This window comes from Tamandua tetradactyla, chromosome 9 (assembly GCF_023851605.1).
Source record: "Tamandua tetradactyla isolate mTamTet1 chromosome 9, mTamTet1.pri, whole genome shotgun sequence".
Lineage (NCBI taxonomy): Eukaryota > Metazoa > Chordata > Mammalia > Pilosa > Myrmecophagidae > Tamandua > Tamandua tetradactyla.
The window spans coordinates 50,607,821-50,635,651 of record NC_135335.1 but is presented as its reverse complement, the minus strand read 5'-3'; the positions used below and the strand labels follow the sequence as shown (position 1 = coordinate 50,635,651).

At 45.9% G+C, this 27,831-nt stretch overlaps 1 long non-coding RNA gene across 1 annotated transcript; it reads right to left on the bottom strand.

Moving 5' to 3' along the window:
• Positions 1–23,844: 23,844 nt before the first annotated feature.
• Positions 23,845–25,265, bottom strand: LOC143646097 (uncharacterized). Its single transcript, XR_013157276.1, has 3 exons — positions 25,108–25,265; positions 24,331–24,494; positions 23,845–24,231 (listed from the first exon to the last, which is right to left on the bottom strand). It is a non-coding gene; the product is annotated as an uncharacterized LOC143646097 (long non-coding RNA).
• Positions 25,266–27,831: the final 2,566 nt, after the last annotated feature.

Below are 27,831 nucleotides of genomic sequence, written 5' to 3'. Positions count from 1 at the left end.
AGTCACATTTAATAAAGATAAAGCAAGATGTTTCTATAAAGGAAAGAAAGAAAGTAGACTTCATAGCTCTTAGCTTAGAAAATAAGGAAAAGGATGCTACTATGACACTCTAAATTAATTGGGAAGGTGACCTATGCATGGAGTGCTTAATAGACCAGGTTTTGTTTTGAATATGTTAACTTCATCCTTGAAAAGGATCCACGTCCTTTTCAAGTGCACAAGGAACACTACGATACAGCATAAATCAAATCCTAAAACATTTAAGAGAATTTAAATTATGCAAAATATGTTTCTCATTACAATGGAGTTAAATTAGTACATAATAAATAAAGTCATTAGGAAAATTTTCCAAATATCTGGTAAGCAGCAAACTTCTAAATAATCCATGGTTCAAGGAGGAAATCATAAGAGAGACTTGGAAATATTTTTAACTGAAAGAAAATCAAGGCAGCATATCAAAACGTGTGGGATGCAGCTAAATACATACTTAGAAAGAAGTTTATTCCATTAAAATGCTTATATGAGAAAAGGAGAAAGATCTCAAGTCAATGAGCTAATCTTTCATCTGAGAAACTAGAAAAAGAAGAGTAAACTAAACCAAAGCAAGCAGAAGAAGGAATATAACAAGACCAGAAATCAATGAAATAGAAAACTTAAAAATAATAGAAAAAGCAAAATGAAACTAAAATCTAGTTCTACAGAAAGATCAATGTAATTGATAAATTTCTGGCCAGAGTGATAAAAAAGACAGAAGACACAAAATACCAGTAAAGGAATGAAAGAGGTGGCATCACTACAGATCCTATTGAAATTAAAAGGATAATAAGGAATATCTCAAACAGATATCATCATATATTTCACAAATGAAAAGAAATGGATAAATTCCTTGAAAGATACATGCTACAAAAGCTTACTTTAAGGAGGAACCGATAACTAAAATGATCATTTTCAGTTAAATTGATTTTGCAGGTAAAATCCTTCTCAAAAAGTAAATTTCAGGCCATACTGTACCAAACACTTAAGCAAGAAAAATGTCCTATTGTACACAAACCTTTATAACATTATCCTGATAATAAAACTAGATAAAAACATGATGAGAAAATTATAGACAAATATCTCTCATGACAGAGATGCAAAAATCCTCAACAAAATTAATGGCAGATTAAACCCAGCAGCATATAAAGATGATAATAAAATGTGACCAAGTTGGGGTTATCCCAAGAATGCAAGGTTGGTTTAACACTCAAAATGAATCAGACCATGGATTATCATTAACAGTACAACTAAAGAATGTGCTTTCATCAATTTAACAAATGTTCCATGCCAATGTGAGGTTTTGATAATAATGTGGTATTATCCTATATTTTATTCTCTATTTTATCCATGATTCTTTTGTAATCCACAAAAATCAATTGATGTAATTCAACACATCAGGGAACTCAGAAGAAAAGTATATGATCATCTCAATGCAAGCAGAAAAAAGCATTTGACAAAGTTCACCATCTCCTCCCACAGGGCTGGCAGTAGAAGGGCACTTCTTAACTGACAAGTTGCCTGTGGCTGTCATCCACTTCTCAGTGAAGGACTTTCTCCCTAAGGTTGGGAACAAGGCCAAGTTCTGCATCTTTACTCCTGGCAATATAATACTGGAGGCCTCGGCAAATTCAAAAAGCAAGAGAGAGAAACAAAAAGTATACAAATTGGAAATGAAATTGCTTCACTCTATTCCAAGACTATAGGGAAAATAGAGTGTGATACACAGAGGGAGGCCAAGGCTTTCCCGAGAATGGGCCAGAGTCTGACCTCAGAGACCAGGAGAGAGGTGACCTCCAAGGACAGCCGTGCAAGGTGGGCTCATGGTGCACTCTGAGGTCTGGAGTGGTACCAGAGTTGGTGCCTCCAGCACCTGTTCATGAACAAGTGGTGGGTATGAGCTGGGAGAACCTGGGAAGACTTGTTGCAGACGTGTAGCCAGGCTCTGTACTGGGCGTCCAGCACCCAAGGCACAGGCAAGGGTGGAGGGCTGGGCAAGGTTCAGGGAAAGGTCCTGGTTTTCTCCACCTGCACGATGTGTCACCAGTGGCAGTTTTCCAAAATTTGAATTTGCTCCCAATTTCTAAAAAGCAAAGATTTTGTTTTCTGTTTTGTTTTCTTTAACTTTTTTAGTGTATACTATAACATCTATACAAAGCAAAGAAAGAAAAAAGCAATAGTTTTCAAAGCACTCTTCAACAAGTAGTTACAGGACAGATCCCAGAGTTCGGCATGGGCTACCCTCCGACCATCATGGATTTTTCCGTCTAGCTGCTCCAGAACATAGGAGGCTAGAAGGAATGAATATTTTTCTATCATCACAATTGACTTCTTTTTCTTTTTTGTGAAAAATGACATAAATACAAAAACCCAATAAATTTCAAAGCACAACATAACAATTAGTTGTAGAACAGATTTCAGAGTTTGATATGGGTTACAATTCCACAATTTTAGATTTTTACTTCTAGCTGTTCTAAGATACTGGAAACTAAAAGAAATATCAATTTAATGATTCAGCAATCATACTCATTTGTCAAACCCCACCTTCTCTGTATAATGCCACCATTACTTTATTTTTATTTATATTTCTTTGCATGGGCAGGCACTGGGAATAGAACCTAAGTCTCTGGCACGGCAGGCGAGAACTCTGCCTCCTGAACCACCGTGGCCCTACTTTTGATCTTTTAATCTCATTCTTTAGGGGTATTTGGGCTGCACCCATTCTAATTTTTTCATGTTGGAAGGGTTGTCAATAATATGGGGTAAGGAGATGGAACTATCTGATGTTTTGGAGAGGCAGGACTAGGTTTCAGGACTTATCTAGTCTAGGGACCCATCTGGAGGTTGTAGGTTTCTGGAAATTTACTCTAGTGCATGGAACCTTGTAGAATCTTATATGTTGCCCTAGGTGTTGTTTAGGATTGGCTGGGATGGTTTGGGTTGGAGTTTGGCAAATTACGTTGGGTAGCAAGGTCTAACTGAAGCTTGCATAAGCGCAACCTCCAGAGTACACTCTTGACTCAATCTGAACACTCTCAGCCACTGATACTTTTTAGTTACAATTTTCCCCCTTTTGTTCAGGGTGGAATTGTTGATCCCACAGTGCCAGGGCCAGACTCATGCCTGGGAGTCATCACCCATGTTGCCAGGGAGACTTTCACCCTTGGATGTCATGTCCCCCATGGGGGGGGCAGCAATGATTTTACTTACAGAGTTGGGCTTAGAGAGACTGAGGCCACATCTAAGCAATGAAAGAGGTCCCCCAGAAGTAAATCTTCGGCATGCCTGTAGGTCTAAGCTCCTCCACTACCTACATAAGCATCACAGCAGTAAGCCTCAGGAATGAGGGCATGGCCTAATGATTTGGGTGTCCTTAAATTTTTACACAGTATCAGGGGATTCCCTGATGGTAAGTTTAATAGTTCCATATTCTTTCTCCCATCCCTCAAGGGACTTTAAAAAGCAAACTTTTTATGTGAATTCATGGGGTTCCAGCATCTTAGTCGACATAGGAAAGGTCAGTTGTCACCTCTGAACAAGGGGCACCAACAGCCTGTTTCTGGAAGTTTGCACTGATGTGAGGCGTGGGTGGACTGGAGGGGCTGGTGGCTGGATTTAGGGTTGCAGAGGGACGGCCTGTGATAGGACGAGCTTGTGAACTTTGGGGGCAGTGGGAGGAAACAGGCTGGAGAGCAGTTCTGAAGTTGGGTTCCTTCTCGTTGTGGGAAGAGGGAGTGGGAACTGTGCTAGACCCCCTGAGGGCCTGGAGGCCGTTGAATACAATGAAGAGCATGATGCTGTCGGTGGCATATAGCACTTCCGGCTTTTCTCACTTATGATGCTTTTTAAATGGAAACATCCGTAGTTAAAACGGGACTTGCCCTGTTCCTTCAAATGCAGTTCACCTGTCAACGTGGGCACATCCTACGTGCAGGGCAGACATGGGCTTCTTGGGTAAATCTGTGCGCCTTTATCTCCCCACCACTTAGAAATGGCTGGAAGGGAGCAGAGGTTGCGGCCTGGCCCTAAACGCACAGGGGGTTCTCAGCCCCGAACCCCGAGACGTCTCTGTGGCCTGGTGCTAAACGCACAGTGGACTCTCAGCCCTGAACCTGCTGACCTCTGTCTCTTTTGGAAAATAACCTGAGCACTCACTCTGCACCAGCCACTTCTCAGCATGTTACAGGGGCTGCTTCCTCAGTTCTCACAGTGGCTCCGTCACTACTGGGGAAATGAGATCCAGGGAGCTTGAGGAAGGTGCCAGAATCCAGAGCCAGCGCCAGTCGGCCTGTGCCATGGGCCCCGGCATTCCAGCCTCTGGGGCCTGCTCGAAAGATTCCTTTCAGTTTTATCCTGTGGTCAGTACTTTTAAGTCTAATCTTCACTGATGTCATTTGGAAATAATAATAAATATGAGTATGAATATGCGTATAAATGCAAATATAGAGTAAATAAAAATGTAAGTTTAAATCTAAGCATAAACATCATAAAAATACCTGATTTATTTTGGTTAATTTTTAGTTCATGATGAATGTAAGGTGGGTGGTTTTGGTCATCAACAGTTTTGTTTTGTCTTGGTTACTCATATTTTTGTTGTTCATTATGACTTGCTTCCTTTCTTGCTTAATCCTTTAGAAGACTGGGAACAATTTCTCTCCCAAATCCAGACTTTCCTTAAAGAGCAAAGGACGAAGCACGTCTCGGGATTGCAATGATGGTAGTGCACATGGGGTCCAGGCAGTGGGGGGGTGGGGCTCAGTTTCAGTCCTGGGAAGTTTTTGGAGACCTATTCTTATGTCTCATGTTTGCTTCCTTTCTATTGGAACTCTCTGAACTTTATCAGAGGGCTCTTGTTTTGTGTTTTAAGTGCAAGTTGGGGCATTGACAGACTTAGCAGCTGTCACAGCGATGGGAAGGCAACCTTAAATAGAGAGCGTGAAGAGCCTACGGGCTGAGAGGACGAGAACAAGCACCTGGCGTCCAGGAACATCCTGCGTCCCTCCTTGGAATCTTCTATCCTCCTCTTGCTGCATCTGTGACCGGCCCATGACGCCAAGCACAGCAGAACCAAGGGCCTTCCATGTATATTTGCTCTTCTTACCCTTTTAAATGTATTTAAGAGATTCTGAATCAAATATCAGAACAATTGGTATTGCAACTCAGTCGACATTTACACATCTCTTACAGACGTGGGAAGATGAGTTCCAGGCCAGAAGGAGACCCTCACAAGTTCTCCATCAGGTCCATCGTCCTGTGTCCATGATAAGGACATCCAGTATTGATTAGCATTTCCAAATAGGCAGCTTTCAAAAACATACTTTGAATTATTGACTGTATTTTTTTTTAAAGAAACAATGTATTAGGAAACTTGATGGAGAAATTTCAGTGTGTTTAACGCTTGGGGCTTCATCCTGGTAGCACACATCTCTTTGAGGACTCAAGGACGCGAGTGGGTGAGCCAGGCATGCTGTCTGGTTGGGGGCGAAGACAGGACAGGAAATACCGGACGCCTCAGTCCCCTTGGTCCAGCCTCAGCCTCAGGGCTCGAAATTTCCCTGCTGAGCTGTCCCTGCCACGCATGAGGCTGGACCCAGCAGCCATGCAGCGGTCTGCTTGTCCTCGGCCCCCAGCCCTGCACTGCTCCCGAGGTGCTGGTCCCTCTGTCCTCTCTCCAGGCAAGGCAGACAGGCCTCTGGGCAGTGGCACTTCAGGGCAAGATGCCTGGCTCAGCCTTCCTCATTTTAATCAGATTGAACCTGACTCTTGGTGGAAACTGAGTCTCAGCCGTGCTGGGTCTTAGGGACGTCCTTCTCTCCTTTGTGACCCTATGAGCCCCTGCACATGAGTCTTTTTGCTTCAAAAGCCCATTGGGGGACCATGCCTGGCTTTCAGGCCTTGGGTTTCCCTGAGCACTGAGCTGCTCCAGTTGAGTTCGAAGCCCCATCCCATAGCTGCCCACTCTTTGCCCTTCCAGCCTGTGGGTGAGCAGTGAGAAGTACTGCTAACGTTTCTGGAGTGGGCACAGAGGGCTCAGCCATACCCCCAGCCCCCTGCCTCTGAGGTGCCAGTCCCTTAGGGGTGTGTGGAGGGAAGGGGACAGACTTCCCACACGAGGGACCCACTCCATAGGAGTGAGCCTCTGCCCCAAAACTCCACAGCTTCACGCTGGGGTAGCTGCAAGAGGAGCCTTCAAACTTGTAGGGTCATGCCTCTCCTGGAAGACCCAGGTCTCAGGAGACCCCATCTGGCAGAGCTTGTGGGGAAATCACACAGCTGGTTCCACAGCGGACAGGGTTAGATTGTCAGTACAGGTTAATTCATTAACCAAAGAACTCTTGAGACTGCAGGACAACTCAGGAGTAGAAAGCAGGCTGTGGGCCTGAAAAGCCAGCAGCCTTGACTCATGCAGAGAAGCTCGTCTGATATGTCCATGTGCTTGTTGGCACCACAACAGGCCTAGGCGCCTTGGCTCTCCCAACAAACCCAACTAAACAAAGGAGGCTGCTTTGCTTGTCTGCCTACGGATGCCTCAGCCAAGGAAGCATCTTTCCCCTTAGTTCAGCTGTGAGACGGGACAGTGTCCACCCCACACACTGTACAGTCTGCCCTCCTTCACTCTGCAGACCAGGCAGCAAGGAGGAGAAGGTAGAGCCCGTATCCCTTTGTGAGCCCTGGGGAGAGGACAAGTGAGGTCTTGTTTGTAAAGAAACTGAGTCCTCGGAGCACGACGCTCATAAGGTGAATGGGGGATCATGTCAGCGTGGAGAGTGGCTGCTCCGTGTGTAGCTTCAGGACCCCTCCACCTCCCCGCAATTTCCTCCCCTTTGTGCAGATGCGGCACTTTTGGGTCATGCAGAGCTGCATGCACACACAGGGGCAGTGTCCCCCTGTTTAATGAAAAGACGGTGCTGATTGACGGCTGATGCTCAGGGATGGGCATCCCCCACGGGCCCGGCAGAGATGGTCTGCCTGAGTGGGGAAGCAGCGAGAGCCTCGCACTCGGGAAGTGGGAACCTAACTCACAAAAGGCAACTGGCAGTGCACACTGCACCTGCCCTTAGCCCAGCATGGCCAGTGCCAGCCAGAGCCCCTCACCTGCCCCTGGACATGGACATGCCAATGTACTGCCCCCCACCAGGTCAGCTCAAACACAGGGAAGGCTCAGGGCAGGTTCGAGTGGAGGATTAAATTGCAGCAAACCTACCCAGTTATTCGAATTCTTGAGTTCAAGAGCAAAAACTGCACCAAAAATAGGCTGCAGGGACACAAAATGCAGAGGCGTGAGGTTTGATAACAATGTGGTCTCGGAGCTTATGAGTGGGGTTTTATGGAGATACCCAAACACAGCAGCACCATGGGGTTCACTCCCAGCCTCAGGGCCACCCCACCATGCACCAAACCATCGAAGGCTCTCCTGCCCCTGCCGAAGAAATCATTCCCAGGAGCTATCCCCTTGGGGAGAAAGTGGTCCACAGAAAGCTCTCTGTACGAGCCTTAAAAATGATAAGCTCCAGGCTGGCGCTCCCACTACCATCCAGCCCTCCTCTTCCTCTTTCTCCGCCGGTGCTCCCGCCACCATCCAACCCTCCCCTTCCTCTTTCTCTGCCGGCACTCCCGCCGCCATCCAGCCCTCCTCTTCCCCCTTCTCCGCCGGAGCTCCCGCCGCCATCTAGCCTTCCTCTTCCTTTTTCTCCACCGGCGGCGCTCCTGCCGCCATCCAGCCCTCCTCTCCCTCTTTCTCCGCCGGCACTCCTGCCGCCATCTAGCCCTCCTCTTCCCCTTTCTCCGCCAGCGCTCCCGCCACCATCTAGCCTTCCTCTTCCCCTTTCTCCGCCGGCGCTCCCGCCGCCATCTAGCCCTCCTCTTCCTCTTTCTCCGCCGGCGGCGCTCCCGCTGCCATTCAGCCCTCCTCTTCCTCTTTCTCCGCCAGCGCTCCCGCCGCCATCTAGCCCTCCTCTTCCCCCTTCTCCGCTGGCATTCCCACCGCCATCTAGCCCTCCTCTTCCTCTTTTTCCGCCGGCGGTGCTCCCGCCGCCATTCAGCCCTCCTCTTCCTCTTTCTCCGCCGGTGCTCCCACCGTCATCTAGCCCTCTTCTTCCTCTTTCTCTGCCGGTGGCGCTCCCGCCGCCATCTTGCCCTTCTCTTTCCCCTTCTGCTCCGGCGGTGCTCCATCCGCCATCTTATCCTTCCCTTTCTCCTCCTACTCCAGCAGCTCTCCAACCACCACCGTGCCCTCTTCCGCCTTCACTGGCTCCTCCGCCACCGTCCTCGACAGCCTTGCCATCCTCACCTTTCCTCCTCCAGAACAGCTACTAGGGGAGTAGAAATGATACAGAACAGCTCCTGGAGCCACGACAGAGATCAAAAAGACAGTGTACCCCATCCTGGAACGGCTGACTGTCTGGGAGAATCAGCTCCGGTGAGATCGCCAAGGGGTGCGGGCTTTCCCGGGCAGGGCGGCAAGCGGCCGGAGTCCCTCCCTTCCTCCTTCCCGGGCAAGCTGGCAGAATTGGACAGGCGGTTCCCTGAAGCCGTGGCAGCTGGCGCTCCCACCACACGAGGCCCCCATCAACTGACAGAATTGGATCGGAAATCCCCAGACCACGGAGAACGGTGAACAGGGGGTCCCTTCCAAACATGTGACTCCCTGGTCCGGCTGGGAACGGTGCACTCTCCCGGGCTGCGGCGGCTGGCGCCCTCCCGCCACCCTTGGCGCCCCGGGCCGACTAGGAAATTCGGAGGGGCGCTCTCCCGGGCTGCGGTGGCCAGCGACCCTCCCCACGTTCGGACCCCCGGGCCGGCTGGCACTCTTCCAAGCCGCTTTGGCTGGCGAACCTCCCCCACGGCGACAGTTTTCCAAAGTTAAAGGACCCACAGCACCTTTTACTGGTGGGACCCGCAGACAAACGTGTCCCACGAGCGCCACCTACTGGGCAGGATAAGAAAAACAGAGCCCAGAGATTTCACAGAAAAATCTTTCAAACTGTTGGGTCCAACACCCAGGGAAATCTGACTAAATGCCCAGACACCAGCAGAAGATAACGGATCACGTTCAGAAAATTGAAAATATGGCCCAGTCAAAGGAAAATGAGATACAGGAGCTGAGACAACTAATGCTGAATATACGAACAGAAATGGAAAACCTCTTCAAAAATGAAATCGATAAATTGAGGGAGGACATGAAGAAGACATAGGCTGAACAAAAAGAAGAAATAGAAAAACTGAAAAAACAAATCACAGAGCTTATGGAAGTGAAGGATAAAGTAGAAAACATGGAAAAAACAATGGATACCTGCAATGATAGATTTAAAGAGATGGAAGATAGAATTAGTGATTTGGAGGATGGAACATCTGAATTCCAAAAAGAAACAGAAACTATAGGGAAAAGAATGGAAAAATTTGAACAGGGTATCAGGGAACTCAAGGACAATATGAACCGCACAAATATACGTGTTGTGGGTATCCCAGAAGGAGAAGAAAAGGGAAAAGGAGGAGAAAAACTAATTGAAGAAATTATCACTGAAAACTTCCCAACTCTTATGAAAGACCTAAAATTACAAATCCAAGAAGTGCAGCACACCCCAAAGAGATTAGACCCAAATAGGCATTCTCCAAGACACTTACTAGTTAGAATGTCAGAGGTCAAAGAGAAAGAGAGGATCTTGAAAGCAGCAAGAGAAAAACAATCCATCACATACAAGGGAAACCCAATAAGACTATGTGTAGATTTCTCAGCAGAAACCATGGAAGCTAGAAGACAGGGGAATGATATATTTAAATTACTAAAAGAGAAAAACTGCCAACCAAGACTCCTATATCCAGCAAAATTGTCCTTCAAAAATGAGGGAGAAATTAAAATATTCTCAGACAAAAAGTCACTGAGAGAATTTGTGACCAAGAGACCAGCTCTGCAAGAAATACTAAAGGGAGCACTAGAGTCAGAACCGAAAAGACAGAAGAGAGAGGTATGGAGAAGAGTGTAGAAAGAAGGAATATTCAGATACGATATATATAATACAAAAGGCAAAATGGTAGAGGAAAATATTATCCAAACAGTAATAACACTAAATGTTAATGGACTGAATTCCCCAATCAAAAGACATAGACTGGTAGAATGGATTAAAAAACAGGATTCTTCTATATGCTGTCTACAGAAAACACATCTTAGACCCAAAGATAAATATAGGTTGAAAGTGAAAGGTTGGGAAAAGATATTTCATGCAAATAACAACCAGAAAAGAGCAGGAGTGGCTATACTAATATCCAACAAATTAGACTTCAAATGTAAAACAGTTAAAAGAGACAAAGAAGGACACTATATACTAATAAAGGAACAATTAAACAAGAAGACATAACAATCATAAATATTTACGCACCAAACCAGAATGCCCCAAAATATGTGAGGAATACACTGCAAACACTGAAAAGGGAAATAGACACATATACCATAATAGTTGGAGATTTCAATTCACCACTCTCATCAATGGACAGAACATCTAGACAGAGGATCAAAAAAGAAATAGAGAAGCTGAATATTACTATAAATGAGCTAGACTTAACAGGCATTTATAGGACATTACATCCCACAATAGCAGGATACACCTTTTTCTCAAGTGCTCATGGATCATTCTCAAAGATAGACCATATGCTGGGTCACAAAGCAAGTCTTAACAAATTTAAAAAGATTGAAATCAGACACAACACTTTCTCGGATCATAAAGGAATGAGGTTGGAAATCAATAATAGGCGGAGTGCCAGAAAATTCACAAATACGTAGAGGCTCAACAACACACTCTTAAACAACAAGTGGGTCAAAGAAGAAATTGCAAGAGAAATTAGTAAATACCTCGCGGCAAATGAAAATGAAAACACAACATATCAAAACTTATGGGATGCAGCAAAGGCAGTGCTAAGAGGGAAATTTATTGCCCTAAATGCCTATATCAGAACAGAAGAAAAGGAAAAAATGCAGGAATTAACTGTCCACTTGGAAGAACTGGAGAAAGAACAGCAAACTAATCCCAAAGCAAGCAAAAGGAAAGAAATAACAAAGATTAGAGCAGAAATAAATGAAATTGAAAACATGAAAACAATAGAGAAAATCAATTAGATTGATGGGTCCTTAGCAAGATTGACAAAAAGAAGAAGAGAGAGGATGCAAATAAATAAGATCAGAAATGGAAGAGGAGACATAACTACTGACCTCACAGAAATAAAGGAGGTAATAACAGAATACTATGAACAACTTTACGCTAATAAATACAGCAATTTAGATGAAATGGACGTGTTCCTGGAAAGACATGAGCAACCAACTTTGACTCAAGAAGACATAGATGACCTCAATAAACCAATCACAAGTAAAGAAATTGAATCAGTCATTCAAAAGCTTCCCAAAAAGAAAAGTCCAGGACCAGATGGCTTCACATGTGAATTTTATCAAACATTCCAGAAAGAATTAGTACCAACTCTCCTCAAACTCTTCAAAAAAATCGAAGCAGAGGGAAAGCTCCGTAATTCATTCTATGAAGCCAACATCACCCTCATACCAAAACCAGGCAAAGATATTACAAAAAAAGAAATCTACAGACCAATCTCTCTAATGAATATAGATGCAAAAATCCTCAATAAAATTCTAGCAAATCGAATCCAACAACACATTAAAAGAATTATACATCGGGGCGGGCCGCGGTGGCTCAGCGGGCAAAGTGCTTGCCTGCTATGCCGGAGGACCTCGGTTCGATTCCCGGCCCCAGCCCATGTAACGAAAATGGAGAAACAAAATACAATAAAACAAGAAAATGTTTAAAAGATGTTTCCCTTTCTTCCTCTCTTCCTTCCTTCTATCCTTCCTTCCTTCTCTCTGTCTTTCCTTTAAAAAAAAAAAAAAAAAAAAAAAAAAAAAAAAAATAATTATACATCATGACCAAGTAGGATTCATCCCAGGTATGCAAGGATGGTTCAACATAAGAAAATCAATTGATGTAATACACCATATCAACAAATTAAAGCATAAAAATCACATGATCATCTCAATTGATGCAGAGAAGGCATTCGACAAGATTCAACATCCTTTCCTGTTGAAAACACTTCAAAAGATAGGAATACTAAGGAACTTCCTTAAAATGATAGAGGGAATATATGAAAAACCCACAGCTAATATCATCCTCAATGGGGAAAAATTGAAAACTTTCTCCCTAAGATCAGGAACAAGACAAGGATGTCCACTATCACCACTATTATTCAACATTGTGTTGGAGGTTCTAGCCAGAGCAATTAGACAAGAAAAAGAAATACAAGGCATCAAAATTGGAAAGGAAGAAGTAAAATTATCACTGTTTGCAGACGATATGATACTATACGTCGAAAACCCGGAAAAATCCACGACAAAACTACTAGAGCTAATAAATGAGTACAGCAAAGTAGCAGGTTACAAGATCAACATTCAAAAATATGTAGCATTTCTATACACTAGTAATGAACAAGCTGAGGGGGAAATCAAGAAACGAATCCCATTTACAACTGCAACTAAAAGAATAAAATTCCTAGGAATGAATTTAACTAAAGAGACAAAAAACCTATATAAAGAAAACTACAAAAAACTGCTAAAAGAAATCACAGAAGACCTAAATAGATGGAAGGGCATACCATGTTCATGGATTGGAAGACTGAATATAGTTAAGATGTCAATCCTACCTAAATTGATTTACAGATTCAATGCAATACCAATCAAAATACCAATAACTTATTTTTCAGAAATAGAAAAACCAATAAGCAAATTTATCTGGAAGGGCAGTGTGCCCCGAATTGCTAAAAACATCTTGAGGAGAAAAAACGAAGCTGGAGGCCTCGCGCTGTCGGACTTTAAGGCATATTATGAAGCCATAGTGTTCAAAACAGCATGGTATTGGCATAAAGATAGATATATCAACCAATGGAATCGAATAGAGTGCTCACATATAGACTCTCTCATCTATTGACATTTGATCTTTGATAAGACAGTCAAGCCAACTCACCTGGGACGGAACAGTCTCTTCAATAAATTGTGCCTAGAGAACTGGATATCCATATGCAAAAGAATGAAAGAAGACCCATCTCTCACACCCTATACAAAAGTTAACTCAAAATGGATCAAAGATCTGAACATTAGATCTAAGACCATAAAACAGTTAGAGGAAAATGTAGGGAGATATCTTATGAAACTTAAAATTGGAGGTGGTTTTATGGACCTTAAACCTAAAGCAAGAGCACTGAAGAAGGAAATAAATAAATGGGAGCTCCTCAAAATTAAACACTTTTGTGCATCAAAGAACTTCATCAAGAAAGTAGAAAGACAGCCTACACAATGGGAGACAATATTTGGAAACGACATATCAGATAAAGGTCTAGTATCCAGAATTTATAAAGAGATTGTCCAACTCAACAACAAAAAGACAGCCAACCCAATTACAAAATGGGAAAAAGACTTGAACAGACACCTCTCAGAAGAGGAAACACAAATGGCCAAAAGGCACATGAAGAGATGCTCAATGTCCCTGGCCATTAGAGAAATGCAAATCAAAACCACAATGAGATATCATCTCACATCCACCAGAATGGCCATTATCAACAAAACAGAAAATGACAAGTGCTGGAGAGGATGCGGAGAAAGAGGCACACTTATCCACTGTTGGTGGGAATGTCAAATGGTGCAACCACTGTGGAAGGCAGTTTGGCGGTTCCTCAAAAAGCTGAATATAGAATTGCCATATGACCCAGCAATATCATTGCTGGGTATCTACTGAAAGGACTTAAGGGCAAAGACACAAACGGACATTTGCACACCAATGTTTATAGCAGCATTATTTACAATTGCAAAGAGATGGAAACAGCCAAAATGTCCATCAACAGAAGAATGGCTAAATAATCTGTGGTATATACATACGATGGAATATTATGCAGTTTAAGACAGGATAAACTTATGAAGCATGTAATAACATGGATGGACCTAGAGAATATTATGCTGAGTGAGTCTAGCCAAAAACTAAAGGACAAATACTGTATGGTCCCACTGATGTGAACGGACGTTCAAGAATAAACTTGGAATATGTCACTGGTAACAGAGTCCAGCAGGAGTTAGAAACAGGGTAAGATAATGGGTAATTGGAGCTGAAGGGATACAGACTGTGCAACAGGACTAGATACAAAAACTCAAAAATGGACAGCACAATAATACCTAATTGTAAAGTTATCATGTTAAAACACTGAATGAAGCTGCATCTGAGCTATAGGTTTGGTTTTTTTTTTTTACTATTATTATTACTTTTATTTCTTTTCTCTATATTAACATTCTATATCTTTTTCTGCTGTGTTGCTAGTTCTTCTAAACCGATGCAAATGTACTAAGAAACGATGATCATGCATCTATGTAATGATGTTAAGAATTACTGATTGCATATGTAGAATGGTATGATTTCTAAATGTTGGGTTAATTTCTTTTTTTCCGTTAATTAATAAAAAAAAAATGATAAGGTCCATGGACACCACAGAGACGCAATTTCCAAATTGCTTTTAAACAACCTGGTGTAAAATGAATGACGGTGGACATTGGATACAAACAGGCTGCAGTCATGATTTAGGAAAATGCATTTTTCTCTATAAATCATATTATATTATCAGAAGTGTTTGAAATCTCGTACTCCAGGAGATTTCCCAGGCCTGGTAGCTCTTGAGTTCATAGGGTCTCAAATTAAGCAACTAAAACCTCAGGTAAAATTCTTGATCAATAGGAATATTCCCAGAAATCCCTGAAAAAGTTGCCAGAGTGTCAATAAAACAATAAGCAATATTCTCAGAATGCCTAGGCAACTTTTTATTTAAATCCAGAGCTGAAGATGAGTTCAGTTTGCAAAAACCATAAAAAGAGTTCAATAAAACCATTTACAATATCACGTACTTAAGGAAAAAGCACAAATATTCTCCTATTATTAGAAAGGGATTGGGGAAAACCTGATAACTAATGACAGATGTCATTGCAACATGCATTTACTATGTATTTTGTGATCTACTTTTAACAATTTTCAATGAGTGAATGAGCCTCAAGAAAAGACAAAATGATGGGAAAGGAGTGGGTGGTTCGCACCATAAGCCTGGGGGAGGCACAACCAGGGCTGCGCTGGCCGCGCCCACCTCAGAAGCCCCCAAACACTGAACAGCTCAGCAGCAGCTCCGGCACAGATGGCGGAGATGGCTGAGGATGTGTGGCCGGCGCACCACTGCTGCGTCTTGCGAAGCCCTGGTGTCCTCAAACACCCGTGGGGATCATGCATTCTTTGCCCGGCCCTGGGGGAGAGGGTGGAGGGGGAGGCCGGTCAACGTGTCCATGCTCCTGAGGACTTGTTCTCTGGCAGGCACAAAGACGCAGAAGGTTCGGACGGGACATCAGTGCCCTGCCAGCGCCAGCCGCCACTCCTCCCCAGAACCCGGGTCTCCGCCTTGCAGGGACAGTCGAGCGGATGCCCTTACTTGGGACGGGCTGTAGCCTGGAGCGCGGGGTGCCCAGAGCTGTGCCCAGAGGACAGGGCAGAGAGAAGTTCCGGCTATAGCACCTGTGGGCCCCTAGGGGGACTGAACATCCAGGACGGACAGACACCCGTTTGTCTCATCATTCAAAATACTCTCCCCAGTTCGCCAGGGGGTCTGGCTGCTTATGTCCTTGTTTTGGGCACTGTGCGAGCTTCTTAGGCTGCTGTAAATAACTACCCCACACTGGAAGGGCTGAAAAAACAGAAATTTACTCTCTGGTGGCTCTGGAGCCCTGCCGAAGTCCAGGACTGGGCTGGGCGTGGCCCTGGAGGCTCTCGGGGCAGCTGTCCTTGCTTCCGCCAGTCCTGGCTGTGCCCCATCCCCGTCTTCCTCTCTGGGTCTCTCCACTTCTCAGGAGGCCGCCACATTGGCCATCAGGACCCCCTAACCCACACAACCTCATCTTCGCCTAATGCACTCCCACTGTCGTGGCCTCTTTCCAGGGAAGGCCACTTCCCGGTGCCCCGGTGGACGTGCAAGCAGGGGACACTGCCCGGCCCTGAAGGAAGTTGGGGCTGTCAGCTGCATCTCCCATGGGTCCGTGGCAAGGCTCTTGGGGTCTATGAAATCCTCGGGAAAAATGGCAGGCAAATGCCAAGCACCAGCGACAACTCCCGCCCGCAAGCCTGTCCTCAGAGGCCGCAGGACACCCACTAGTGGGGAGGGTGACAGTCCCCCTGGGCTGCTCCCCACCAACTGCTCTCTGCTCAAGTCTGCCTCCAGCAAAGCTGCGTCCCTGCACTTCTGGTCAATGTCCCCTGGAGCAGCCGCGAGGGAACACGGAGCAGGGTACTGGGGCTGTCCAGCAGGTGGGCTCCACCTATTTCAGAATGAGGCATTTTGTGAAGGAAGACACAGCCCCCTGTGCCTGACATTACTGGACACAGCGTGGGTGTCATCATCACTCACACCCATAAAGGAAGGAAGGTCACTGAATGATCAGTGCTGTCCAGAGAAGCAGAATCAGCAGGATAGTTACATATATTAATAGAGTATATGGCAGGAAGAGATATATCCTAGGAATTGGCTCATGTGTCTGGGCGACCGACAGCCTGAGTCCTGTTGAGCAGGGGTGAGCTGGAGAGTCCCATGAGGGTGAAGTTGGAGTCCCCGAGGGAAGCGGACTGAAGGCATCCCCCTTAAATGTCATCTGGGGCATCTGCATTCGTAGGTACCCAGCTCTGGGCCTGCTCACTGCAGCCAAACCCAAATTAAGCCAAATCCTCTGTGCCCTGGGTGCTAATTTTCAGGAGCTATACTACTTACCTTATTTAAAACTTGGAGAAAAAAATGTGGGAATGAGGTAGGAAAGCAACAAGAGAGGAAAATGGTTTTATATTGGGTTCAATTTATTGATCCAGTTGCAGTCACCATATGCACACAGCTACTATGGAGGAAACCAGGCAAGGTTTCAGTCTTTGCTTGGCTGAGTGATTGAAACCTGGGTTTGGCAATGGTCTATCAAGCCAGGAGGATGACTTCGGGAATAACGTAGAGGAAGGAATCCAACATTTTAGACACATTGTTACATTGGGCTAGATTTATCATGCGTGACTGTTTGCACGCATGTGAGCACACCCCTAAGATTCTCGTTCCACAGGGCATGGTGGTCTCCGGCGCCGCTGGGGCAGACACTGAGGAATTTTCTGTGCAGTCTGGAGGCGAGGTGAGGACCCTAACCGCAGTGGAAGTGATCAAGTAGGCAGGCCCAGCCGCACTCACCTGCTGGCAGGTAGCTGATAGGTAACCAGGTCTCACCTGGAGAACGTTGGGTGACACTAGATCCTGGGGCATTTAGGCCCAAAACAGGTGCACAGCCCTAGAGTCCTACTTAGCAGTGTCACAGCTCAAAAGTGAGTCCTCACCCTCTTCACACAGAATCAATCAGCAGACACTGGGATTTGAGAAGAGAAAATTCTTATTTACCCAAGGTCAGCCTCACAAAGACAGAGGGCAGTCCTCAACCTGTCTCCCCAGGCTGGAGAAACTTTCAGTGTTTTACAGCTTTCAAGCAAAGGCAGACTGGCTCAGGATCATAAGCAAGGCAGTTTGAGATGACAACTTTGAGGTCAAGAATGGTATAATTGCGTATGCACAGAGTGACTTCGTTCTCAGGCTACGAAACGTCAGCTGTGCTAACCTTGATTAAAGCAGCCTTGGCTCAGGAAGAAGGTTTAGGGATTTGGGATGTTGAGTTCTGGGCTGAACATTCTAATCTGTAAGGTGCTGTGCGAGGGCACCTGCCCTCAGAGGTGCAGACAAGATCAGGGGATACCGGTGGGGCCAGCCACGGGTTGCCTTGTGCCTGCACATTTTCAGAGTGTAGTTGCAAAACACAGCATCTGCCAAACAAGACATCTGGGCCACAGTTCAGTGAGCGTGAACCTGGCTTTTGCTATAATAATTAGCAAAGATTTCTCCTAAGTTAACCTTTTATGTTGCACAAACCTTGGTGATTAAAGCCAATTAAGACTGGTCTGGCTGGAGTTGTTAAAGACAAGCACTTATCTATGAGGTGTATAGGTGGGGGTTTCAGAGATCAGGGACAAAAAAGGTGGTCACTAATGTGTGAATGAATGAAAAAGCTCAACCGTCCCAGCTGCTGAGAGCAGCTTCCCAGAAGCTGCAGGTTTTCTCATCTGGGTCCTAGCGCTCACACGGAAGCTGTGTCCCCTCAACCCCCGAGACGCAGTTCCTGACGAGGGCTGCCCTGACTCGCATGTCCAGGGCTGGCAAGCCGGGTCTCATCCTCAGGGGCCAGTCCCCTCAGGGCAGGCTCTCGGGGGTAAGCATCCCTCCCAGCACCTGGGACTGCTGGCCAGCCCTCCAGTGACCACAGCTACACTAAAAAGTGAGTCGCAGTGGAAAAAAACAAGGTAAAGAGGGAGAGTTTTACCAAATGTGCTGGATTGAAAATATTGGTATACTAGAAAAGCCAGGTTTTCATCGTGATCCAATCTTGTGGGGAAAGCCGTTTCTTTTCATCCTGACTCAACAGTGTAGGTTGAAATCTTTTAATTAGATTATCTCCACGGTGATATGGCACGCCCAATTGCAGTGTGACTTTTGATTAGATGGAGATGTGACTCCACCCATTCCACCTGGGTCTTGATTAGATTACTAGCATCTTTAAAAAAGGAAACATTTTGGAGAAACGGCAAAAGTCTCAGAGCCTACGGAAATGACAGAGCCGACAGAAACTTCAGAGCAGAGCTGACAGAGACACGGATGTTTGGAGAAGCCTGGAGCCCAGCAGACATTGCCATGAGATGTTGGGCAAGCCCGAGCCTGGAGAGAGCCAAGGGGAGCCAAGAGATGAAAGCCAGCCCCAGAGAAGCAAAGTGAGGAACCCCCCCACCCCCGGAACAGAGGCTGAAAGCAACGGAGCCCAGGGTAAGGGACCAGCAGATGCCAGCATGTGCTTCCCAGTTGACAGAGGTGTTCCTGACTCATCGGCCTCCCTTGAATTAGGGTATCTTTCCTTGGATGCCTTAGTTTGGACAATTTTTTAGGCTTGGAACTGTAAACTTGTAACTTATTATAAGCCCCTTTCTCAAAACCATTCCAGTTCTGGTGTATCGCATTCTGGCAGCTTGCAAACTAACATACCAAGCAAGAAAAACAAGAATACTTCCAGCAGGAATAAAGCTTGGAGTGTTTTTTCAGAAATTGTCTTTTGTAGAGATTCTAAAACCTCGTCACAGATTCCTTCGGATTCTCCTACAGCGGTGCACGTTTCCATTTAGAAATAGGCCGTTGGCCTGCCCTCTGTTTTTAGGGCAGTCATGTGGGTCCGTGAGGCCTAGGGTGTGGTCACCCTTCCTGGCATGGGCCCAGCACCTCTGAGAAGCCAAGGGTGGGGGGTCAGAGCCCTAGGTAGGGAGGAGAGGGGCCAGCGAGTGTGTGGGAAAGGGCGGTCACCACAACTTCCCTGCCAGCTGCAGGTGACCAATGGACAGACAGGGGCCTCTGGGGACTCACTCCAGGCACCTCCTCACTGGCCATTTGCCATCTCTTCAAGGGCAGCTCCAGTCTCCAGCTGCCCAAGACATACTCCTGCTTCGGCCCTTCCCTGCTGTCCACCATCCCAGGCCTCTGGCCCACGGACCCACCGTGTACCTTGCAGCATCACCCTGGGGCAGCACTGTGGTCTGGTGACCTGGAAACTGACCCACCTCTACCAAGACGCTGGCCGAAGACCAGCCATAATCACAGGAAGGCTGTCCTGTCCTCACATGCGGCCTCAAGGCCAGCCTGCTGGGCACCATAAACAGGCTGAGTTGGACGAGACATTTTAGGCTTGGCCTCCTTTCTCCCATAAATTGATTCAGCAGCAATGCATGGGACCCCCCAGATACAAAGAAGGAGCTGGGCAGAGGTTACCGGGACAAGAGGCCTGAACCCCGAGACCACGTTCTTCACTGCCTTCATTTTCTGGGGAGATTTTAGTAGAAAAGACTTGCATTGATTTGAAAATCAAGCCTTTCCCCACTCCATGGTCCTCACTGGGAAAGACCTGTGGCGAGTCTGGGCACCGTCACTCTTACCCTTTCGTTCCCCGTGACTCTCAGCTCAGGCAGACGCTGCTGCTGGGGGTCCCTGCGGGGCAGGGCCACGTCAGCCCATCAGGCATCTAGGACTCAGCACTGGTTCTTATCACACTTAACACCTCTTCTTTTGAACGATGTTTTTGCTTTAAGGCTTCCCTCCTAGCAAACGGGAATGATATCTACTTCTCAGGGTCATGGCGAGGTCGGACTCATTTAACGTCCCCGAAACCCTGGGCATGCAGTGAGGTGGCCGAGAGCCCCCTGTGAACTGCAGCGTGGTGATTAGTGCTGCGCTTTTTATTTTCTTGGGAACGTGCATCACAGGAAGGAGGCAGTCTGTGAGCAGGAGCCCGAATCCGTGCCTGTGGTCGCGGCCCTGTGCGGCGTGGGGGAGCCACGCCGGGACCCTCACCGAGCTGAGACGCGGTGGGTGAGGACCCAGGGGCTCCTCAAGCAGCCGGAAAAGCCCTTAAGGTGAGTCCAGGGTGTGCTTTCAGGCTGAACTGGGCAGTTCCCGGAGCACGGCCCCTTTCCGGAAGGCTCTGGCCCCAGCAGAGGTCTCTGACCGACGCCTGGACCGGGTGGAGAGGCTGAGGCACCCTGCAAGACTGGGGACAGTGTAAGGGCGAGGTGGGGTGCAGGGGCAGGTGGGGTTCAGGGGTGAAGTGGGGTGCAGGGGCGAGGTGGGGGTCAGGGGCGAGGTGGGGGTGCAGGGGAAGGTGGGGTTCAGGGATGAGGTGGGGTGCAGGGGTGAGGCGAGGTGCAGGGGTGAGGTGGGGGTGCAAGGGCGAGGTGGGGTGCAGGGGCGAGGTGGGCTGCAGGGGCGAGGTGGGGTGCAGAGTCTCTCGCCTCCACTTTGGCGGCTTCCCCCAGAGCTGAGCCCCTGCGCACGCCCTGCCTCCATCCAGGACAGCGGGAACACCAGACCCCAACGCTACACGCTCGGCCGCAGGCTCACAGCGGCTTGGTGATGGAGTGTTAAAAATCCCGGGAGTTTTAGTGATATCTCCGGATCTCCACCCCAGCCTATAATATAGGCTTTATGAAGAGAGAGATGAGCAATCATTGAGTTTGGGGCAGAAAGAATGGATCCCATCCCTTCCTTAATCAGACATCATCAGGGTTCAAACCACACTCAGGCTGGCCCGGAGATTTTATCCTGCTAGCCCGATACGAGGAACTAAAATGGTGAGCAGGAAATTGAACTGTTATTATACAGGAAATAACAGCACTCCGTCAAAATCTACAGAAGAAACATGTGTTCAAATTTGCTGTCAATGCCCAACATATCTGATCCGAGTGAGAGGGGCTGAAATTACAGGAGTGGCTGTAATATCTCACAGGGTGGGGAGGTGGGCTGCAGCGGCTTTCGGATGTTCCCCTCCAAAAGAAGATGCATTCCCATAAGGTTTGCATGTGCATGCTAGATAAATTCAAGGATGACTTTGTACATCCAAATTGTGAATGAAATATCCATAACCAGTAGCTATTCATGATTTATAGTCAAAATGAAAGAGCTCCTGATTAAGTTTTATACATATATGATATTATGTATAATGTCTTATTAACGTAATATAATAGTTGCAAGTTGTGTATTATATTCATGTACTATGCATTATGTATTATATGTTATATATGATGTGTGACAAATGATAAACGATATACTGTGTGCTATATTGTGTGTTCTTTGCTCTATATTCTATATTCTCTAGTCTGTATTCTATGCTATGCATCTGTATTTCTGTATCCCATATTCTATACTCTGTATGCTTTGCTCTCTATTCTGTAGTCTCTATTATGTATTGTGGTTCTCTGCCCTGTATTCTGCCTTCTACATTTTGCATCCCAAATTCTGCTTCCCGACCTGCATTTCCTATTGCAGTGTCCCCTCCAGCCGGGCCACTGAGGCCGAGGTCCAGTTCTCTAAAGGCCACTACAAAGTCACTGGACGTCCAGCTAAAGCAGAGTCAACTCCCACTCGGGCAGAAGCAGGCCCAGCTGCTTCGCCTGAGCTGTCTGACAGTCTGTGTGGTTTCCTGTATTCCAGATGCTTCCAGGTCAGCACAGGGGAGGGCCGTGGGTCAGCTGCAGTGCGGCGCCATGCTGACCGCTGCTCCCATGGGCTCAAGTATGCAGCGAGGCCTTTCCAGGCAGCAGCTAATAACTTCTGGTGCAGAAAGCCAGGGTAACGTGTGGATCTCTCCCTCTTTTGACTGGACCAAATGACTTGACAATGCCTTCTAAAATGAAACAGACACAGCATCCCAAACCTACCCCAGTGGAGAAGAGAAAGGCAAGACTTCCCCAGTGGCCAGATCATTTGCTCGTGTTGCCCAAGCCATGAGTGAACTGGATGCACAGTGGCCCTGCAGCTGACCACTGTCTGGAAGAAGGGGTTTCCGAGAGCAAGGCTTTGAATCCAGCACCCACTTCAGCAGACCCTGCCTCTCCAATGGTTAACCCTAAGGTCACAGTTTTCCATGGCTACTCTAACAGATTGTCACAAATTCGTGGGACAAGCCATGCAAATTTATTCTCTTCTATTTCTGGAGGTCAAAAGTCTAAAGCCAAGGTACCACACGGCTTGGAAATCCATTCTGGACTTTTCTAGCTTTCAGAGACCGCCTGAATTCATTGGCTTATTTCCCCATCCTCCTTCCTCACAGCCAGCAGTGTAGCATCATCTCTTCCCCGGGGCCTCCCTCTGCTTCCTTCGTCACTTCACCTCCATGACGCTAACTCTACTCTCTCCTTAGCTTAAGAGTCCTCTTGAGTCCATCAGGCCCTGGAGGATGCAGGACAATCTCTCCAACTCGATCACATCTGTGAAGTCCCGTTTGCCAGAGGAGTTCACACTCACAGGTGCTGAGGACAAGGGTGCAGGCATCTTGGGGGCCGTTACTGAATTTATTGCACCAACAGAAAGCCTGGTCACTGCACCGGCCAAGCATAGGGTCCAGTACACACACACTTTGCAGCACACACCTGTGCCCGAAGGCCACAGGGTTCCCAAGGAGACATTCAGTGCATGCACTGCTGGAGTATGCTAAAGGCTGGGATAGTGGGTTTTGTAAACCTGCCTAAACACGTTGCATGCTGCAATCATTGCATGCACGATTTATCACGCAGGACCTGAGGGTGCAGGCACCACGATCTGCAGGGTGGAGGGGACCCAGTGTCACATTCTGAGGACAGTGGTGGTTCCAGCCTGGGATGCCCCGTGGGTGGGCCCCGTGCACATGCTGGGTGGGCTCTGAGCCCCTGCTGTGCCCATGCTGGGAGGGAGACAAAAGTCACACCTGCCTTTGCTGCCTGCTGAACCCAGGACTAGGTGCTGCCTCTGGAATAAGGGATGGTGACCCAGGCTCTAGAAGACCTCAAGCCACTGCCACCCAGGTCAGCCAAAACCTCAGCCGGAGGAAGAACCTGGGGGAGGAACTGCCCAGGGCAGCAACCCCTTGTGCCGATCATGGCCAAGGTGTCCGCAGAGCAGGCAGGCGGCCTCGGCGAGCCAGGCTCTCAGGGTAGAGGTCACCTGGGGAGTCCAGGCACACGGAGAAGGCACGGCCCCTTCTCAGCTTCCATGCTTCTCTGCTCAGGTCAGTAGCTGGACACCATGTTGTCAGTTTTTAAAGAAGTAACAGAAATGTGCACTTTAAATAGGATCTCTAGATTAGAATTTGTTTTATTTGTAATAGACTTTATTTTTAGAGCAATTTTAAGGAAAAATTGCAAAGCTAGTAAAGAGTTCCAATGTTCACCACACTCAGTTTCCTGTAACACCTTACGTGCTATGGTGCACTTGTCACAATTAACAGACCAATATTGATACATTATTTTCTATGAAGTCCACACTGTATTCACAAATTTCCACACAGTTTAGTTTCATCTATTTTTCTCCTGTTCCAGGATCCTGCATTGCACTGACGCGGTGTCTCTCCAGGCTCCTGTTGGCTGGGACCGTTTCTCTAAGTTTCTTTGTTTTTCGTGACTGGACAGTGCTGAGGCAGGCTGGTCAGGTATGTTGAGGAGTGCCTCTCTAATGAGCATTGGCTGGTGCTTTCTCAGATGAGACTGCAGCTGTGGGCTTGGGGGAAAGACCAGGAGGTAGAACGTCACTTTCACCACGCATTCTCCCAGGTACCTGTTCTCACTAGGGCTCACTGCTGCCATGGTGAGCGCCCACCTGTTTGGGTCGGGCTCGTCAGGGCTCTGCTCCTCCACTGTGAGGTTTCTCCTTTCCACCTTTGCCGCCTCCACGCTGTGGGAAGAGGTCCCCATGCTCAGTCCACACTGAAGTGATGGGGCATCATGCTCTACCTCCAGGAAGACAGTGTCTGCACAGATTACCTGGAATTCGGCATAGCAGATTTGTCTATTCGCCCCCATTTATCTGTTTATTGAATCACCTACTTACATCAGCATGGGCTTATGGGTATTAATTTTATACATTGTGTTGTAACACAACCAGACTTTGTTTTATTGCTCAAACTGGTCCAGTTTTGGTTACTAAGAGCTCTTTCATTTGGCTCCCATTCCATTTGACATGCCCGTGTGTGTGTGTGTGTGTGTGCCTGCGCGCGCATGTGTGGGTGTTTCTTTGAACTCCTTTGACATTCTGTAACTGTGAGACGTTCCAGGTCCATCTTCCTTATCTTTTTCTCCAGGCCTAGAATAAGGCATTTTCCTTTTATTAGAGAATATATTAGAACTAATATCTGCATGTGCAATCTGCATGGCCTCTAGACCCTCCCAGCTAAAGAGCAAGAGAATACACGCATGTATACTAACCAGTGTGCAGGCACATATCTGTAAATATTTCTGTATGTAACCGTCTGCATCTACATTAAGCTAAACATGAGTTCATACTGACGTTTCAACCCTAATCCATTACCACCTGGATCCTAGTAGCCTCTTCCATTTGGTTATCAGCAAACTCTCATGCTACCAATGACAACCTCACCATCTGCCATGCAGCTCAGTTCCAGTATGCACGTATAGTGGCTTCAGAACCATTAACACTTCATCCACTAGCGAGCAGTGCTTATATGCAGTTCCTTTGCCTTTGGTCTTCAGCTATGCTCATTACCAAAGTTGGTTAGGTTAGGACCTTATCTCCCCACCCCCTTCAGAGAGATGATTTCATATGGTCATAGTGCAGTTGGATTGTTTTGTCACATTATGCATTCCATTCTAGATTTCCAGAAATTTAAATACTTTTTAATGTGCATGCATTAATGTTCACTCTTCATACTGAAAAGTTCATTTTTTAAACAAATACCTAGTATCATGTATCATCTTCTGGGCTCCCCCTTCCTATGAACCCTGGAAAACACTGACCTTCTCACCCTCTCTACAGTTTAGCCTTTTCCAAATGCCACATAGTTGAATCATACAATATGAAGCCTTTCAGACTGGTGACTTGCACATGCAAAAATGTATTTAAGATCCATCAGTGAACTGGATATGGTTGGGGAAATCAAGGACACAACCAGCAGCCTTAACCCAAGCCTTGCCCATCCCTGTTCTCTCTTCCTTGTTCGTGCGCAGGCAGGTGTTTGCTATGTTTCCACTTGGGCTTGTCTGCATGCAGCTGTGGGATATGTTTCTACTTTGCAGGAGACTGCGTGCAGCTAGAGATAATATGTTAATTCTTAACCAGTTCAAGCTGCTTGCCAGGGCACACAGGTTGCTAACTGGGAAAAAACCCATCCTCTTGGAGTGTGAATAAGCTCGGCACTGAGTTAGTGCAGGCGACTCTCATTTCTGATGTAAGGAGAGACATGAGAAGCTTCTGGACCTCCCTGGGGGACCAGCCAAGGAGTGATCTTTCCCTTGTTTTTTTTGTTTTTTTTTTACCTTTTGTGCTATGCAAGCAATAGTGTCCATTTGTTATGTGTCTGTTGTGCGTGAACCTATGTTTCCATAACACACTTCAGAAACTTGCTCCATAGCTATCTCATTATTTTTATTGCTTCTTAATTTATCACTTCTTCCTGTCATTGAATAGTATTTCATCGCTTAGATATAATGCAGTTTCCAGTTTTTTAGCAATTTTGAATAAAACTGCTGTAAACATTCATATTTTTGTATGGATGTACATTTTTAAACAAGTTGTCAAAATACCTAGGAGTGTGATTGTGGGTTGTATGTTAAGACTGTGTTTAATTTTGCAAGAAACTAACAAACTGTCTTCTAACATTTTCATTTCCATGAGCTATGAATGAAAGTTCATTTTGCCCCACATCTTTACTAGCCATTGGTATTGTCAGTTTGTAGGTTTGTGTGTGTTTTAATTTTAGCCACTGTATTTGGAGTGCAGCAGTATCTCATTTTAATTTATTTTTAAATTTTTTTATTTATTTATAAATTTATTTATTTGGCATGGGCAGGCACCGGGGAATCAAACCCGGGTCTCCTTCATGGCAGGCGAGAACTCTGCCACTGAGCCACTGTTGTCCGCCTTTTACTTTATTTTTTTAATTTGCAATTTCCCTAATGACAATACTGTTGAACTTATTTGCATGTATTTATTTGTCTTCTGATTATCATTTTTGGAGACATTTCTGTTTGTCTTTTTTGCCAGTATTTTTAAAATTGGATTGTTTATTTTCTTATTGTTGAGTTTTAGGATTCCTTCTGTATTTTGGATACATATCCCTCATATGTATTTTGCAAATATTTCCTCCTATCCCTAATCTGTGACTTTCTTTCCATTGTCTTAATATTTTCTTTCTCTGATCAGAAGTTTTTAATTTTAATAAAATCCAGCTGATTAGTTTTTTTTTCTTCCAGTGATAATGCTTCTAGTGTTGTATCTAAACACTCATCACCTCAAGGTCACCTGAGTTTTGTCCTGTTTATTCTTCATAAAGTTTTGCATTATAAATTTAGGTCTATGATGCACTTTTAGTTTATCTTTGTGAAGTGTGCAAGGTCTGGGTTTTGTTCTTTTATTTTTCTAAATACGCTCACCCAGCACCGTGTGATGAAACGCCTATCTTACCTCCATTGAATTGCCTTTGTTCCTTTGGCAAAGACCAGTTCACTGCATTTGTGTGGGTCTGTTTATGAGCTTACTGTTTCATTTCATTGACCCATGTATCAATTCTTTATTACTGTAGCTTTATAATCAGTCTTGAAGTTGAGTAGCGTGAGTCCTCGCGTTATGCTGCTCTTCATTATTGTGTAGATTGTATTAGGTTGTTTGCCTTCCACACAAACTTTAGAATAAGTTTGTTAAAATCTACAAAATAGCTTGCCTAGGGTTTGATTGGGATTACATTGAGTCTATACGTTGAGTTGGGAAGAATTGACATCTTAACAATATTGGTCTCCCAACCCAAAAATATGCAATACCTTCCCATTTAATTACAGTTTATTTATTCCAGTCAGCAGAGCTTTGTAACTTTCCATATATTAGATCCTGTGCAAGTTCTGTCAGAGTTATAGCTAAGTATTTTACTTTTCTGCTAAACCGTGCTCTTTTGTTTCACTTTGTTTTGTTTGTTTTAATTTCATATTTCAATTGTTCATCAATGGTGTCATGAATGTATCGTGTCTCCCACAAAGATACGTTCAAGTCTGAACACATGAGGGTTGTGACGCTGCTTTTAAATAGGCTCCTTGAAATATTATCAGTGAAGTCAGACTGAGCAAGGTAGTCCTTAATCCAATATTACTGGCA